The following is a 12,706-nucleotide window of genomic DNA, read 5'->3' as shown; positions in this document are numbered from 1 at the left end:
CGAAGTTGTGAGAAAATTCACATGTAGCTTCCACGAAGCTGTCAGGAAACTCACATGAAACTTCCATGAAGCTGTCAGGAAACTCACATGAAGCTTCAAGGAATTGTTTTTAGCTTACTCTTTAAATCATTCTATAAATAGACCCTCTTGTAACTCATTGTAAACACACCACAAATATTCAGTAAATACATTCTCTAGTTGGTCTGTGGACTAAAGCAATCACAACGATTGCATATAACCACGTTATCTCTTGCGTCGATTTACATTTCTTGCATTTATAATCTTTCGTTCATTAAGTGGGTTAGTAATCTTGTAGAATTACTATTGGCCAGTGATCTTGTTGAATCACTTGCGTTGTTTTGGGTCCTAATATCCCTACAACTAGTATCAGAGCACAAGGTTTCGTTAAGGGAACGATGGCGGAAGACGGGAAGTTTAGAATCGACCGATTCGATGGGAGAGACTTTGGCTTTTGGAAGATGCAAATTGAAAATTACTTGTATCAAAAGAAGCTACATCAACCTCTGTTAGAGACCAAGCCCGAAAGCATGAGCGATGCCGATTGGACGCTTATGGATCGTCAAGCTTTGGGTGCGATTCGTCTTTCACTTGCTAAGAACGTTGCATACAACGTTGTGAATGAGAAGACGACGTTTGCTTGCTTGAAAGCACTCTTTAACATGTATGAGAAACCTACCGCTTCTAATAAAGTTTTTCTCATGCGACAATTGTTAAATACGAAGATGAAGGAAGGTACGAGTGCAACGGATCATATCAACGAGTTCAACAACATCATATCGAGGTTAGCATCGGTAGATATTGTGTTTGATGATGAGTTAAAGGCACTAATCTTGCTTTCATCATTACCGGAAAGTTGGTCGGGTACGGTTACCGCAGTTAGTAGCTCTATGTCACGACCCAAAAAATTTCGACTAATTTTGAACCAAACTCTCGATACGATTTAATATCTTTGACACGATAAGAAAAATCTGTTAGAATTAATTATGTAAAATAAAATAAAAATATGATATTACAATAATTATCATTTACAGCATATTTGTATGTAACTAAAGTATATTAAAAATAAATAATTAACTGATTGTAATACTCGTTTGATGTTCCGATTGATATTAAACAAGTTAAATTCGAACTTATATGATTTTAAAAAAAACGGTGATCTGAAAATGAGTTCTAGGCTTACTAAAATGTATTTAGCATCTAGTTATTAAATTTTAGCATTTTTATATTTTACCCATAATTGAGATGAACAGTTGATGTAATTTTTTTTTATGTAATAAATTAATGATCAAATTTTATACCATAATGACCAAAATAAATAAAGACATTTAATATGGGATTTTTCAGAGGACTTTTTATCCACCACTGACCTACAACGGACCACGACATATCACCCGTGATAAACTGTCGGCATATATTAACTAATTAAGCCTATTGTTTAATTTTTGTGGAACACGTTTTTTTTATTTTTATAATATTGTTATCAGTTAATTGAATCTATCCTTGAATTGATTATATGATTGGTTGAAGAGATTACAATTCGGTTACTGTTTCGTACTGTGCTTGATTGAAATTATGAATTTGTGCTTGATTGAAATTATGAATTTATGATTGAGATTACTTGTTGTTTTCCACTGTGCCTAATTTAATTATATACTACTGTGTTTGTTTGTTTCACTTTTACAACTTATATAGATATATGTATTACACTCATATATAGATAGGTAGTTAGAGCAGAGAAGGGAGAAAACAATCATCACTTCACTTCACCAATTAGACAACTCACAATTATCACCTTTATTCTTATTTCTTTCTTGCTATATCATCACAACCACTAGACCACTTTCATTAACCCATAACCTGATACTCTTTTTCTACTTCGAACAATCATCAATCGGTATCTGTCTTCTTGTTTCTTACTTGATGAACAAAGACCACCTATATCAACCACTACAACACCACCTTCTCCCTCTATTCTCGTTGAAGAACCATCGATTACTTTCCTTCACCCATATCAACAACCCTTGAACCATTCCAACCGCCACCTCTTCTATCCATTTCTATCAAGAAACCACCAACTTATCATCATAGCTATTAATTGATTGTTGCTATCTTCTGTTCCGGCTTACAGGCCAATAAGAACCATCGAATCATTTTTATTTTGTTTGATTTTGTGTTTCGGTTGTAAGCCAACCCATCGAAGACCACCTTCTTCTTTCACCTTCCCTTTTCGAAAACCTTCACCACCAAAGTTGCCACCACCATTTCGATCCACCCCGCAAAACCATCGACAACCTTCACCACCCTCATCACCAATATCAACCCAAAACCCTTTATTTATTTATTTTCGAACATAACAACCATTTAGCGGGTTAGCTGCTACTTCTGTTCCTGCTTCATTCGCAACCCAACAAACCACAAGCCTGTTGTCGTTACTACTACCATGCTAGTTCTATTTTCTATTCGGATTAACCCACAAACATTATAGCCGCCACCCTTCATCATAATCAACCCATTTAACCACTAAACCTACACCAAACACCAACTGCGTTTTTTTTCTTTTCGTTCCCTTTCTGTTGTTCGACGCAAGGAAGCTAGAGAGGATTGCAATTGGTTGTGATTCGTGAGCTTACAAATCAAAGGGAAAGAAGTAGAACCACATAATTATTTGGAGTGGTTAACTTGATAATATATAGTATATTACAAAAACCCTTTATCAAATATGCAAGTGGGATTTAATAAAATATAAGTGGCCGACATATTGAGTAAATAAAGTGACGGTTGCAATTTTTCTTCCTTTTCTCTTTTATGATTGGTAATGCATGATGAGGATATATTGATTGAGCATACGTTTTTTTTTATGCTTCTGCTTCTCGAAAACTCTTGGCCAGATCGAATGACCCACGAATCTTTCTGTTGGGCCGCAAGAAGCTTAGTTGGGCCGACATAAATCTTTGTTGTTTTGGGGTGTGTGCTTGTGATTGGGCCGTGATCATTCTTTTGATCTTGGGCCGAAATTGTTGTAGTAATGATATTAGGGCCATGGACAGATTAAGCTTGTTGGGCCATGATCAAACAAATTGTTGGACAGTGAAGTTACAATAATGACTTTGTGATGACGATATGATAAATATCATGATAGTGAAGATAATACGGTTTAGTGATGATGATGATGCCATGTTGTGATAATAATGAAGTTAAGATGATGATAATTAAATAATAGAAATGATTATGGGTAAAAAAAAAACATTTAAGGAACAAATTACAACAGAATGTAAGAGGCAGATTAGTGGTTTGGATATGTTATCGGAATAGTGGGAGGTCGCGGGTTCAAACCCGGACTTGGGCATTTTCTTTTAGGACTACATTCTTGAGGTAGTTACCTATTACTCATTATTATTATTATTATTATTGTTATTATTATTATTATTATCATTATTATCACTATTATGGTTATTATTACAAATAACTAATTGTTTACAAAAATACGTTACAAATATATTAATATTAAATATTACTAAATTTTTATACTAATTAAGCTATATATAAAATATATTAATAATATAAATATATATATTTATATCATACATAAACTTTGAATTAAATTTCTATTATTAAACTACTTTATTAAGTATTTACTGAATTAATATAAATAAATGTATTATAGAAATAAATATTTACTACTTAAAGTATATAAGGTAAATATAACTTATTTAGTAATATGATATGTAAATTATTAATACATAAACTTGTTAGTTGTTATTATATATGTTAATATACATAATTAATATAGGTTCGTGAATTCGAGGCCAACCTTACACATGTTCAATGATGTTATATGTATTTTTACTACAAAATACAGTATGTGAGTTTCATTTGCTCCCTTTTTAATTGCTTTTGCAATATATATTTTTGGGCTGAGAATACATGCGCTGCTTTTATAAATGTTTACGAGATAGACACAAGTACTTAAAATATATTCTACGTTGAGTTGTACCACCCTGCATATCTTCCTTAATAGCTTGGTAACTACTATTTATATGTGGTATTGTAAACGCGAATCATGTTGATAGATCTATCGGGCCTGACAACCCCAACCGGACTGGACGACCAGTATTCAACGGTTGCACAGTACTTCGTTTCGTTACTACACTTGGTACAGTGTAGGGAGATTTCATAATAAAGGGAATATGCGACGTTGATTAAATGTTAAGTATGGTTACCAAGTGCTCAACCACTTAGAATGCTTTACATACACTTGCGAGTGTATTATGTTTATGATTATGAAATCTTGTGGTCTATTAATAAACTGAAATGATTGTTATGATAAACCTATGAACTCACCAACCTTTTGGTTGACACTTTTAAGCATGTTTATTCTCAGGTACGAATTAAGTCTTCCGCTGTGCATTTGCTCATTTTAAAGACATTACTTGGAGTCCTTCATGGCATACTTAGGACAGTACCTCGCAATGGGACCAGATGTTGATGACTTCATCCATGTGGATAAGGACGGGTTCTCACAGGTGGTATCAGAGCGGTGGTCGTAGCGAACCAGGTCTTGCATTAGTGTGTCTAACTGATAGTTGTTTAGATGCATTAGTGGGTCTGGACTTCGACAGTGTCTGCATGACAAAAGTTTTGGTTATCATTTCTTGTCGGAAATTACCTACTTATCATTCTTAGTCTAGACACATCTTACTACATTGACTGCATGATTAGTGTATAGACAAAACTTATATCTTAGCGTATCAGCTAAATCATATCTTAGCGTATCTATTACGATAGACTTTGCCTGATATCTTCCGTAAATTTCTCCGTAATTTAGGGGAATCTGGTACTATATATATCTATGCATATGATGCATTGAGAATACCATCCAACTATCTATTACTGTCACTAAACTCTTCATACCAAAAATCTTTTCTGAGATCGCGTAAAATGGCCTCTACGAATCGACCAAGTTCCTCTGACTCCGAAGACAGCGTGACAGGAGCACACCAACCAATCAACTACCGTGATTACTGGAGAAAATGGGGGTGGGTTCGCGACATACTCACCCTATGGATAAGGGAAGAAGGTACTCCATATCATGAACTGAATCTACCACCTAACCTTGGAGTACTTGACCCGCTAACCGGCGAACCCGTTCGCAACACTGTTTATACCCTTTTTGCAAGAATTTTTTGTCTTGAGACTATCATTAACGGAACTAGGGAAGATATCCAACCTTTACCTCACACTGATAACCAACCAGGGTTAGTAGAAGAAGTTAGAGAACTTCGAGCTCGAGTATTAACTTTAGAGAGCACGGTACACATTTTGCAAGCACCAGCAGTATCACCAACACCAGAAACATCACCAGCTTCAGCACCAACGGTACCAGTACCACCAATAACCCAAGTTTCAACAATCCATGCCTCACCATCTCATTCTGTACCTCGAGTATAATGATCGTTCTACATATCGTCCTATTTACTTTATCTCCGTTCTACATATCGTTCTACATCGATCATCTTCGCTTTACGTATCGTTCTACCTCATTAATCTTCGTTCGACATGGCGATTATGTAATTTCTAAAGTTTTAGAGATTATGTATTCTAGTTCTAACGGTAAATCAAATGAGTTTAATATCTGATTGACTCATTAAATCCATGATTACATCTGAAGAAAATATATATGTAAGTATATTTTCATAAAGATTGTAATTGAAAATTCTTTCGTACAAACTGTTAATGGTGAAAATATTTTAACGGGTAGGTAATACCCGGGGAAATATTTAATTTTCATAATAACATGTTATACTGTACATTCTTTAAATCTGATTCAACAGTCATTTACTATCCTACTCACATCCACAGAGATACGAATCTCTTCATCACAAAAGAACCATTTTCATTCAATTTCATATTTGGATTTTGACCTATCAGAATCCAACAAGTGGCATAATGAAGAAAACATTGGACAAAATAAAATTTGTTAAAAACAAACGAATTAACTAATTGAAATTTTGTTAAGAATCCACGCTAACTGTTTCTAGCTAACTGTTCCTAGCTAACTGGTTACATTTTATTTCTCGCAATTTACATTCTCGCAATTTTATTTATCGTCATTTAATTTCTGTTATTTACTTTTACGCACTTTAAGTCGGGACACGTGTACACAATACGTCGGATTAATTCTGAGATAATACGTTGTACACGGGTCATGATATATATTTATTTATTTTATGCACTTAAAATAACGGGACACGTATACAAGGTTTCGACCTATCATATCGACCCATCTATATATATATTTCGGAACAACCATAGACACTCTATATGTGAATGTTGGAGTTGGCTATACAGGGTTGAGGTTGATTCCAAAATATATATATGGTTTGAGTTGTGATCAATACTGAGACCGGTACACGGGTCACAATACGTATTAATTAATTCGAATATTATATATTAAATTATATATGAATATATTGGACTATTGGACAATTGGACTATTGGACTGCTAACTTTGGACAATTAAAAGAATTAAAATATTGATTATAACATATGAAACTAAATAATTCTTCAAGTTTGCCACTTGATTTTCATCTTAAACCTCATTCGTATCTTGACGATTACAATTTGCGTTCAAACCTTTCATGATTCTTGAAAACATCTCAATCGAGAAGATGAACCAACCGCACTTCATCTACGGAAGAAAAGATCTATGCATATAGTTATGCACCTAAAAAACTCTTGGAACCTGAGTAAAGGTTTAACATGTATATGCGCTAGCTCCTTTGGCGATGTTACTACCGAAAATCACTTTGCAATCCCTTTCCAAAGGAGCCAATTTTGTCACAGCTCCAGCAAGTCAACTTCGACTTTTCGTTCGAATCAACCTTATTATAACTTTGATATATACGTTTGCCACTGTTATTGTTACCGAGAAACCTTTAAACGAATATCATGTTCCTTACTTATTCTAAATCCTTGCGGAAACATTTTCTTCATCATCTTTCGAACTTAGAAATTTCAAAATATCGTCATAAATATCTTCAATATTTCTGAAGATATCTTCATAAATACCTCCGTCCGAAATTATCTATCTTCTCGTGCTATCTATGTTACCTCATAAAAGAAACTGTTTCAGTTTCTATCCTTCTATAAAATTTGAGTTTAAATTATGGATGATTTTTGGAGAAATGTAGGGAATTGAAGCATGAGTTAGTATAATATAATGATGTCGGGCCAACGTGATTATATTACAGTAAGTCATGCTGAGTTTCTAATGAAACATGATGATTCACAGTACCATCATTATGTGCCATGTTACACGACTCTTTCATTCTACTTAATCTCAAAGTATATCACGGAAATATTTTCTTTGATATTTCTGTTCTTCCGTAATTCCAACAGTTGCCAATAATTCGTGCTAATACATTTTCCTTCTGATTAGAAGATTTTCTTAAACCCCTTGAATTCCAAAATTCAACAGTGACTACGTCAAAAGTTAAAACAAACCTCTATTTACTTCATTTCACTCTTTTGTGACAGCTTCACTCGTACGCTTCACATAATCGAATTGTTTTACCACTATTACAAAATGGTGATAAAACTCTAGTTATCAATTCATATTCGTCATAAAAACATTCTTATTGTTAGTCATGACGACCTCGATCAAATTTCGGGACGAAATTTCTTTAACGGGTAGGTACTGTCACGACCCGAAAAATTTCGACTAATTTTGAACCAAACTCTCGATACGATTTAATATCTTTGACACGATAAGAAAAATCTGTTAGAATTAATTATGTAAAATAAAATAAAAATATGATATTACAATAATTATCATTTACAGCATATTTGTATGTAACTAAAGTATATTAAAAATAAATAATTAACTGATTGTAATACTCGTTTGATGTTCCGATTGATATTAAACAAGTTAAATTCGAACTTATATGATTTTAAAAAAAAACGGTGATCTGAAAATGAGTTCTAGGCTTACTAAAAATGTATTTAGCATCTAGTTATTAAATTTTAGCATTTTTATATTTTACCCATAATTGAGATGAACAGTTGATGTAATTTTTTTATGTAATAAATTAATGATCAAATTTTATACCATAATGACCAAAATAAATAAAGACATTTAATATGGGATTTTTCAGAGGACTTTTTATCCACCACTGACCTACAACGGACCACGACATATCACCCGTGATAAACTGTCGGCATATATTAACAAATTAAGCCTATTGTTTAATTTTTGTGGAACACGTTTTTTTTATTTTTATAATATTGTTATCAGTTAATTGAATCTATCCTTGAATTGATTATATGATTGGTTGAAGAGATTACAATTCGGTTACTGTTTCGTACTGTGTTTGATTGAAATTATGAATTTGTGCTTGATTGAAATTATGAATTTATGATTGAGATTACTTGTTGTTTTCCACTGTGCCTAATTTAATTATATACTACTGTGTTTGTTTGTTTCACTTTTACAACTTATATAGATATATGTATTACACTCATATATAGATAGGTAGTTAGAGCAGAGAAGGGAGAAAACAATCATCACTTCACTTCACCAATTAGACAACTCACAATTATCACCTTTATTCTTATTTCTTTCTTGCTATATCATCACAACCACTAGACCACTTTCATTAACCCATAACCTGATACTCTTTTCCTACTTCGAACAATCATCAATCGGTATCTGTCTTCTTGTTTCTTACTTGATGAACAAAGACCACCTATATCAACCACTACAACACCACCTTCTCCCTCTATTCTCATTGAAGAACCATCGATTACTTTCCTCCACCCATATCAACAACCCTTGAACCATTCCAACCGCCACCTCTTCTATCCATTTCTATCAAGAAACCACCAACTTATCATCATAGCTATTAATTGATTGTTGCTATCTTCTGTTCCGGCTTACAGGCCAATAAGAACCATCGAATCATTTTTCTTTTGTTTGATTTTGTGTTTCGGTTGTAAGCCAACCCATCGAAGACCACCTTCTTCTTTCACCTTCCCTTTTCGAAAACCCTCACCACCAAAGTTGCCACCACCATTTCGATCCACCCCGCAAAACCATCTACAACCTTCACCACCCTCATCACCAATATCAACCCAAAACCCTTTATTTATTTATTTTCGAACATAACAACCATTTAGCGGGTTAGCTGCTACTTCTGTTCCTGCTTCATTCGCAACCCAACAAACCACAAGCCTGTTGTCGTTACTACTGCCATGCTAGTTCTATGTTCTATTCGGATTAACCCACAAACATTATAGCCGCCACCCTTCATCATAATCAACCCATTTAACCACTAAACCTACACCAAACACCAACTGCGTTTTTTTTCTTTTCGTTCCCCTTCTATTGTTCGACGCAAGGAAGCTAGAGAGGATTGCAATTGGTTGTGATTCGTGAGCTTACAAATCAAAGGGAAAGAAGTAGAACCACATAATTATTTGGAGTGGTTAACTTGATAATATATAGTATATTACAAAAACCCTTTATCAAATATGCAAGTGGGATTTAATAAAATATAAGTGGCCGACATATTGAGTAAATAAAGTGACGGTTGCAATTTTTCTTCCTTTTCTCTTTTATGATTGGTAATGCATGATGAGGATATATTGATTGAGCATACGTTTTTTTTTATGCTTCTGCTTCTCGAAAACTCTTGGCCAGATCGAATGACCCACGAATCTTTCTGTTGGGCCGCAAGAAGCTTAGTTGGGCCGACATAAATCTTTGTTGTTTTGGGGTGTGTGCTTGTGATTGGGCCGTGATCATTCTTTTGATCTTGGGCCGAAATTGTTGTAGTAATGATATTAGGGTCATGGACTGATTAAGCTTGTTGGGCCATGATCAAACAAATTGTTGGACAGTGAAGTTACAATAATGACTTTGTGATGACGATATGATAAATATCATGATAGTGAAGATAATACGGTTTAGTGATGATGATGATGCCATGTTGTGATAATAATGAAGTTAAGATGATGATAATTAAATAATAGAAATGATTATGGGTAAAAAAAACATTTAAGGAACAAATTACAACAGAATGTAAGAGGCAGATCAGTGGTTTGGATATGTTATCGGGATAGTGGGAGGTCGCGGGTTCAAATCCGGACTTGGGCATTTTCTTTTAGGACTACATCCTTGAGGTAGTTACCTATTACTCATTATTATTATTATTATTATTATTGTTATTATTATTATTATTATTATTATTATCATTATTATCACTATTATGGTTATTATTACAAATAACTAATATTTTACAAAAATACGTTACAAATATATTAATATTAAATATTACTAAATTTTTATACTAATTAAGCTATATATAAAATATATTAATAATATAAATATATATATTTATATCATACATAAACTTTGAATTAAATTTCTATTATTAAACTACTTTATTAAGTATTTACTGAATTAATATAAATAAATGTATTCTAGAAATAAATATTTACTACTTAAAGTATATAAGGTAAATATAACTTATTTAGTAATATGATATGTAAATTATTAATACATAAACTTGTTAGTTGTTATTATATATGTTAATATACATAATTAATATAGGTTCGTGAATTCGAGGCCAACCTTACACATGTTCAATGATGTTATATGTATTTTTACTACAAAATACAGTATGTGAGTTTCATTTGCTCCCTTTTTAATTGCTTTTGCAATATATATTTTTGGGCTGAGAATACATGCGCTGCTTTTATAAATGTTTACGAGATAGACACAAGTACTTAAAATATATTCTACGTTGAGTTGTACCACCCTGCATATCTTCCCTAATAGCTTGGTAACTACTATTTACATGTGGTATTGTAAACGCGAATCCTGTTGATAGATCTATCGGGCCTGACAACCCCAACCGGACTGGACGACCAGTATTCAACGGTTGCACAGTACTTCGTTTCGTTACTACACTTGGTACAGTGTAGGGAGATTTCATAATAAAGGGAATATGCGATGTTGATTAAATGTTAAGTATGGTTACCAAGTGCTCAACCACTTAGAATGCTTTACATACACTTGCGAGTGTATTATGTTTATGATTATGAAATCCTGTGGTCTATTAATAAACTGAAATGATTGTTATGATAAACCTATGAACTCACCAACCTTTTGGTTGACACTTTTAAGCATGTTTATTCTCAGGTATGAATTAAGTCTTCCGCTGTGCATTTGCTCATTTTAAAGACATTACTTGGAGTCCTTTATGGCATACTTAGGACAGTACCTCGCAATGGGACCAGATGTTGATGACTTCGTCCAGGTGGATAAGGACGGGTTCTCACACTCTACGGGAACTACTAAGCTAGCGTTTGAAGGAATAAGGGATTTGATTCTTGGTGAAGATACTCGTAGGAGAAACTCAGGGGAATCGACATCCGGTTCCTTGTTAAGTACTGACAACCGTGGTAGGAAATTTGATCGCGGTGAGAAGAAGGGTAGAAAGAAGTCTAAGAAGAGGTATCCATCGAAAGATAGAAGTGAAGCTGTTTGTTGGGGTTGCAATCAAAAAGGGCACTTTCAAAGGAATTGTAAAAATGGTCCGGCGAAAGGTGTGAACTTGACAGCGGAAGAAAGTGATGATGCACTTTTATGTAGTGTTGAAAATTCTATGGAGTCTTGGATTTTGGATTCGGGAGCTTCGTTTCATGCTACTCATGTCAAAAGCATGATAAAGAATTTTCGTTCATATCAAGGCAATGTGAGATTGGCGGACGACAAACGACTCAATATAGAGGGCATTGGAGATGTTGTATTGAAGACTACTCTTGGCTCTAATTGGACCTTGAAAAACGTAAGGTACATTCCTAAATTAAAAATGAAACTTATTTCGGTTGGTCAATTAGATGATGAAGGTAACGCGGTTACTTTTGAAGACCGCCAATGGAAGGTGGTTAAAGGTAGTTGTGTAGTGGCTCGTGGACATAAAAGGGAACTCTTTATATGGTTGAAGTGTTTGATGAAGACACGGTGGTTGCTACAATTAATGTTGAGTCCGAATCAACTCTATGTCACCGAAGACTCGGCCATATGAGTGAGAAGGGTATGAAGATGCTTGTTTCGAGTGGGAGAATTCCGGATTTGAAAAAGGTAGAACTTGGGTTTTGCGAACCATGTGTATATGGGAAGCAAAAGAAGGTGACTTTTGGGAAATCGGGAAATGCTCCTAAGTTGGAGAAATTGGAGCTTGTTCATACGGATGTATTTGGTCCAACGAATGTAGAATCACATGGAGGTTCTCGCTATTATGTCACCTTCATTGACGACTCCACTCGAAAGGTATGGGTTTATTTTCTTAAATCTAAATCTGATGTATTTAATACATTTGTGAAGTGGAAAGCTATGCTAGAAAATGAGACTAACTTGAAGGTTAAGTGCTTGAAGTCGGATAATGGAGGGGAATATGGTAGTCTTGAGTTTAAAGACCATTGTGCAAAGCTCGGTATTAGAATGTTAAAAACGGTACCAGAGACACCGCAACACAATGGGGTAGCCGAACGTATGAATCGTACGTTAAATGAAAGGGCTAAGAGTATGAGACTACATGCCAGTTTGCCTAAGATGTTTTGGGCAGATGCGGTTAATACGGTGGCTTATTTGATTAATAGGGGACCCTCAACACCGTTGGGT

The sequence above is a fragment of the Rutidosis leptorrhynchoides genome, chromosome 2 (assembly GCF_046630445.1).
Source record: "Rutidosis leptorrhynchoides isolate AG116_Rl617_1_P2 chromosome 2, CSIRO_AGI_Rlap_v1, whole genome shotgun sequence".
NCBI classification, from domain to species: domain Eukaryota; kingdom Viridiplantae; phylum Streptophyta; class Magnoliopsida; order Asterales; family Asteraceae; genus Rutidosis; species Rutidosis leptorrhynchoides.
The sequence above is the reverse complement of the archived record's forward strand: the minus strand, read 5'-3'. Positions refer to the sequence as shown.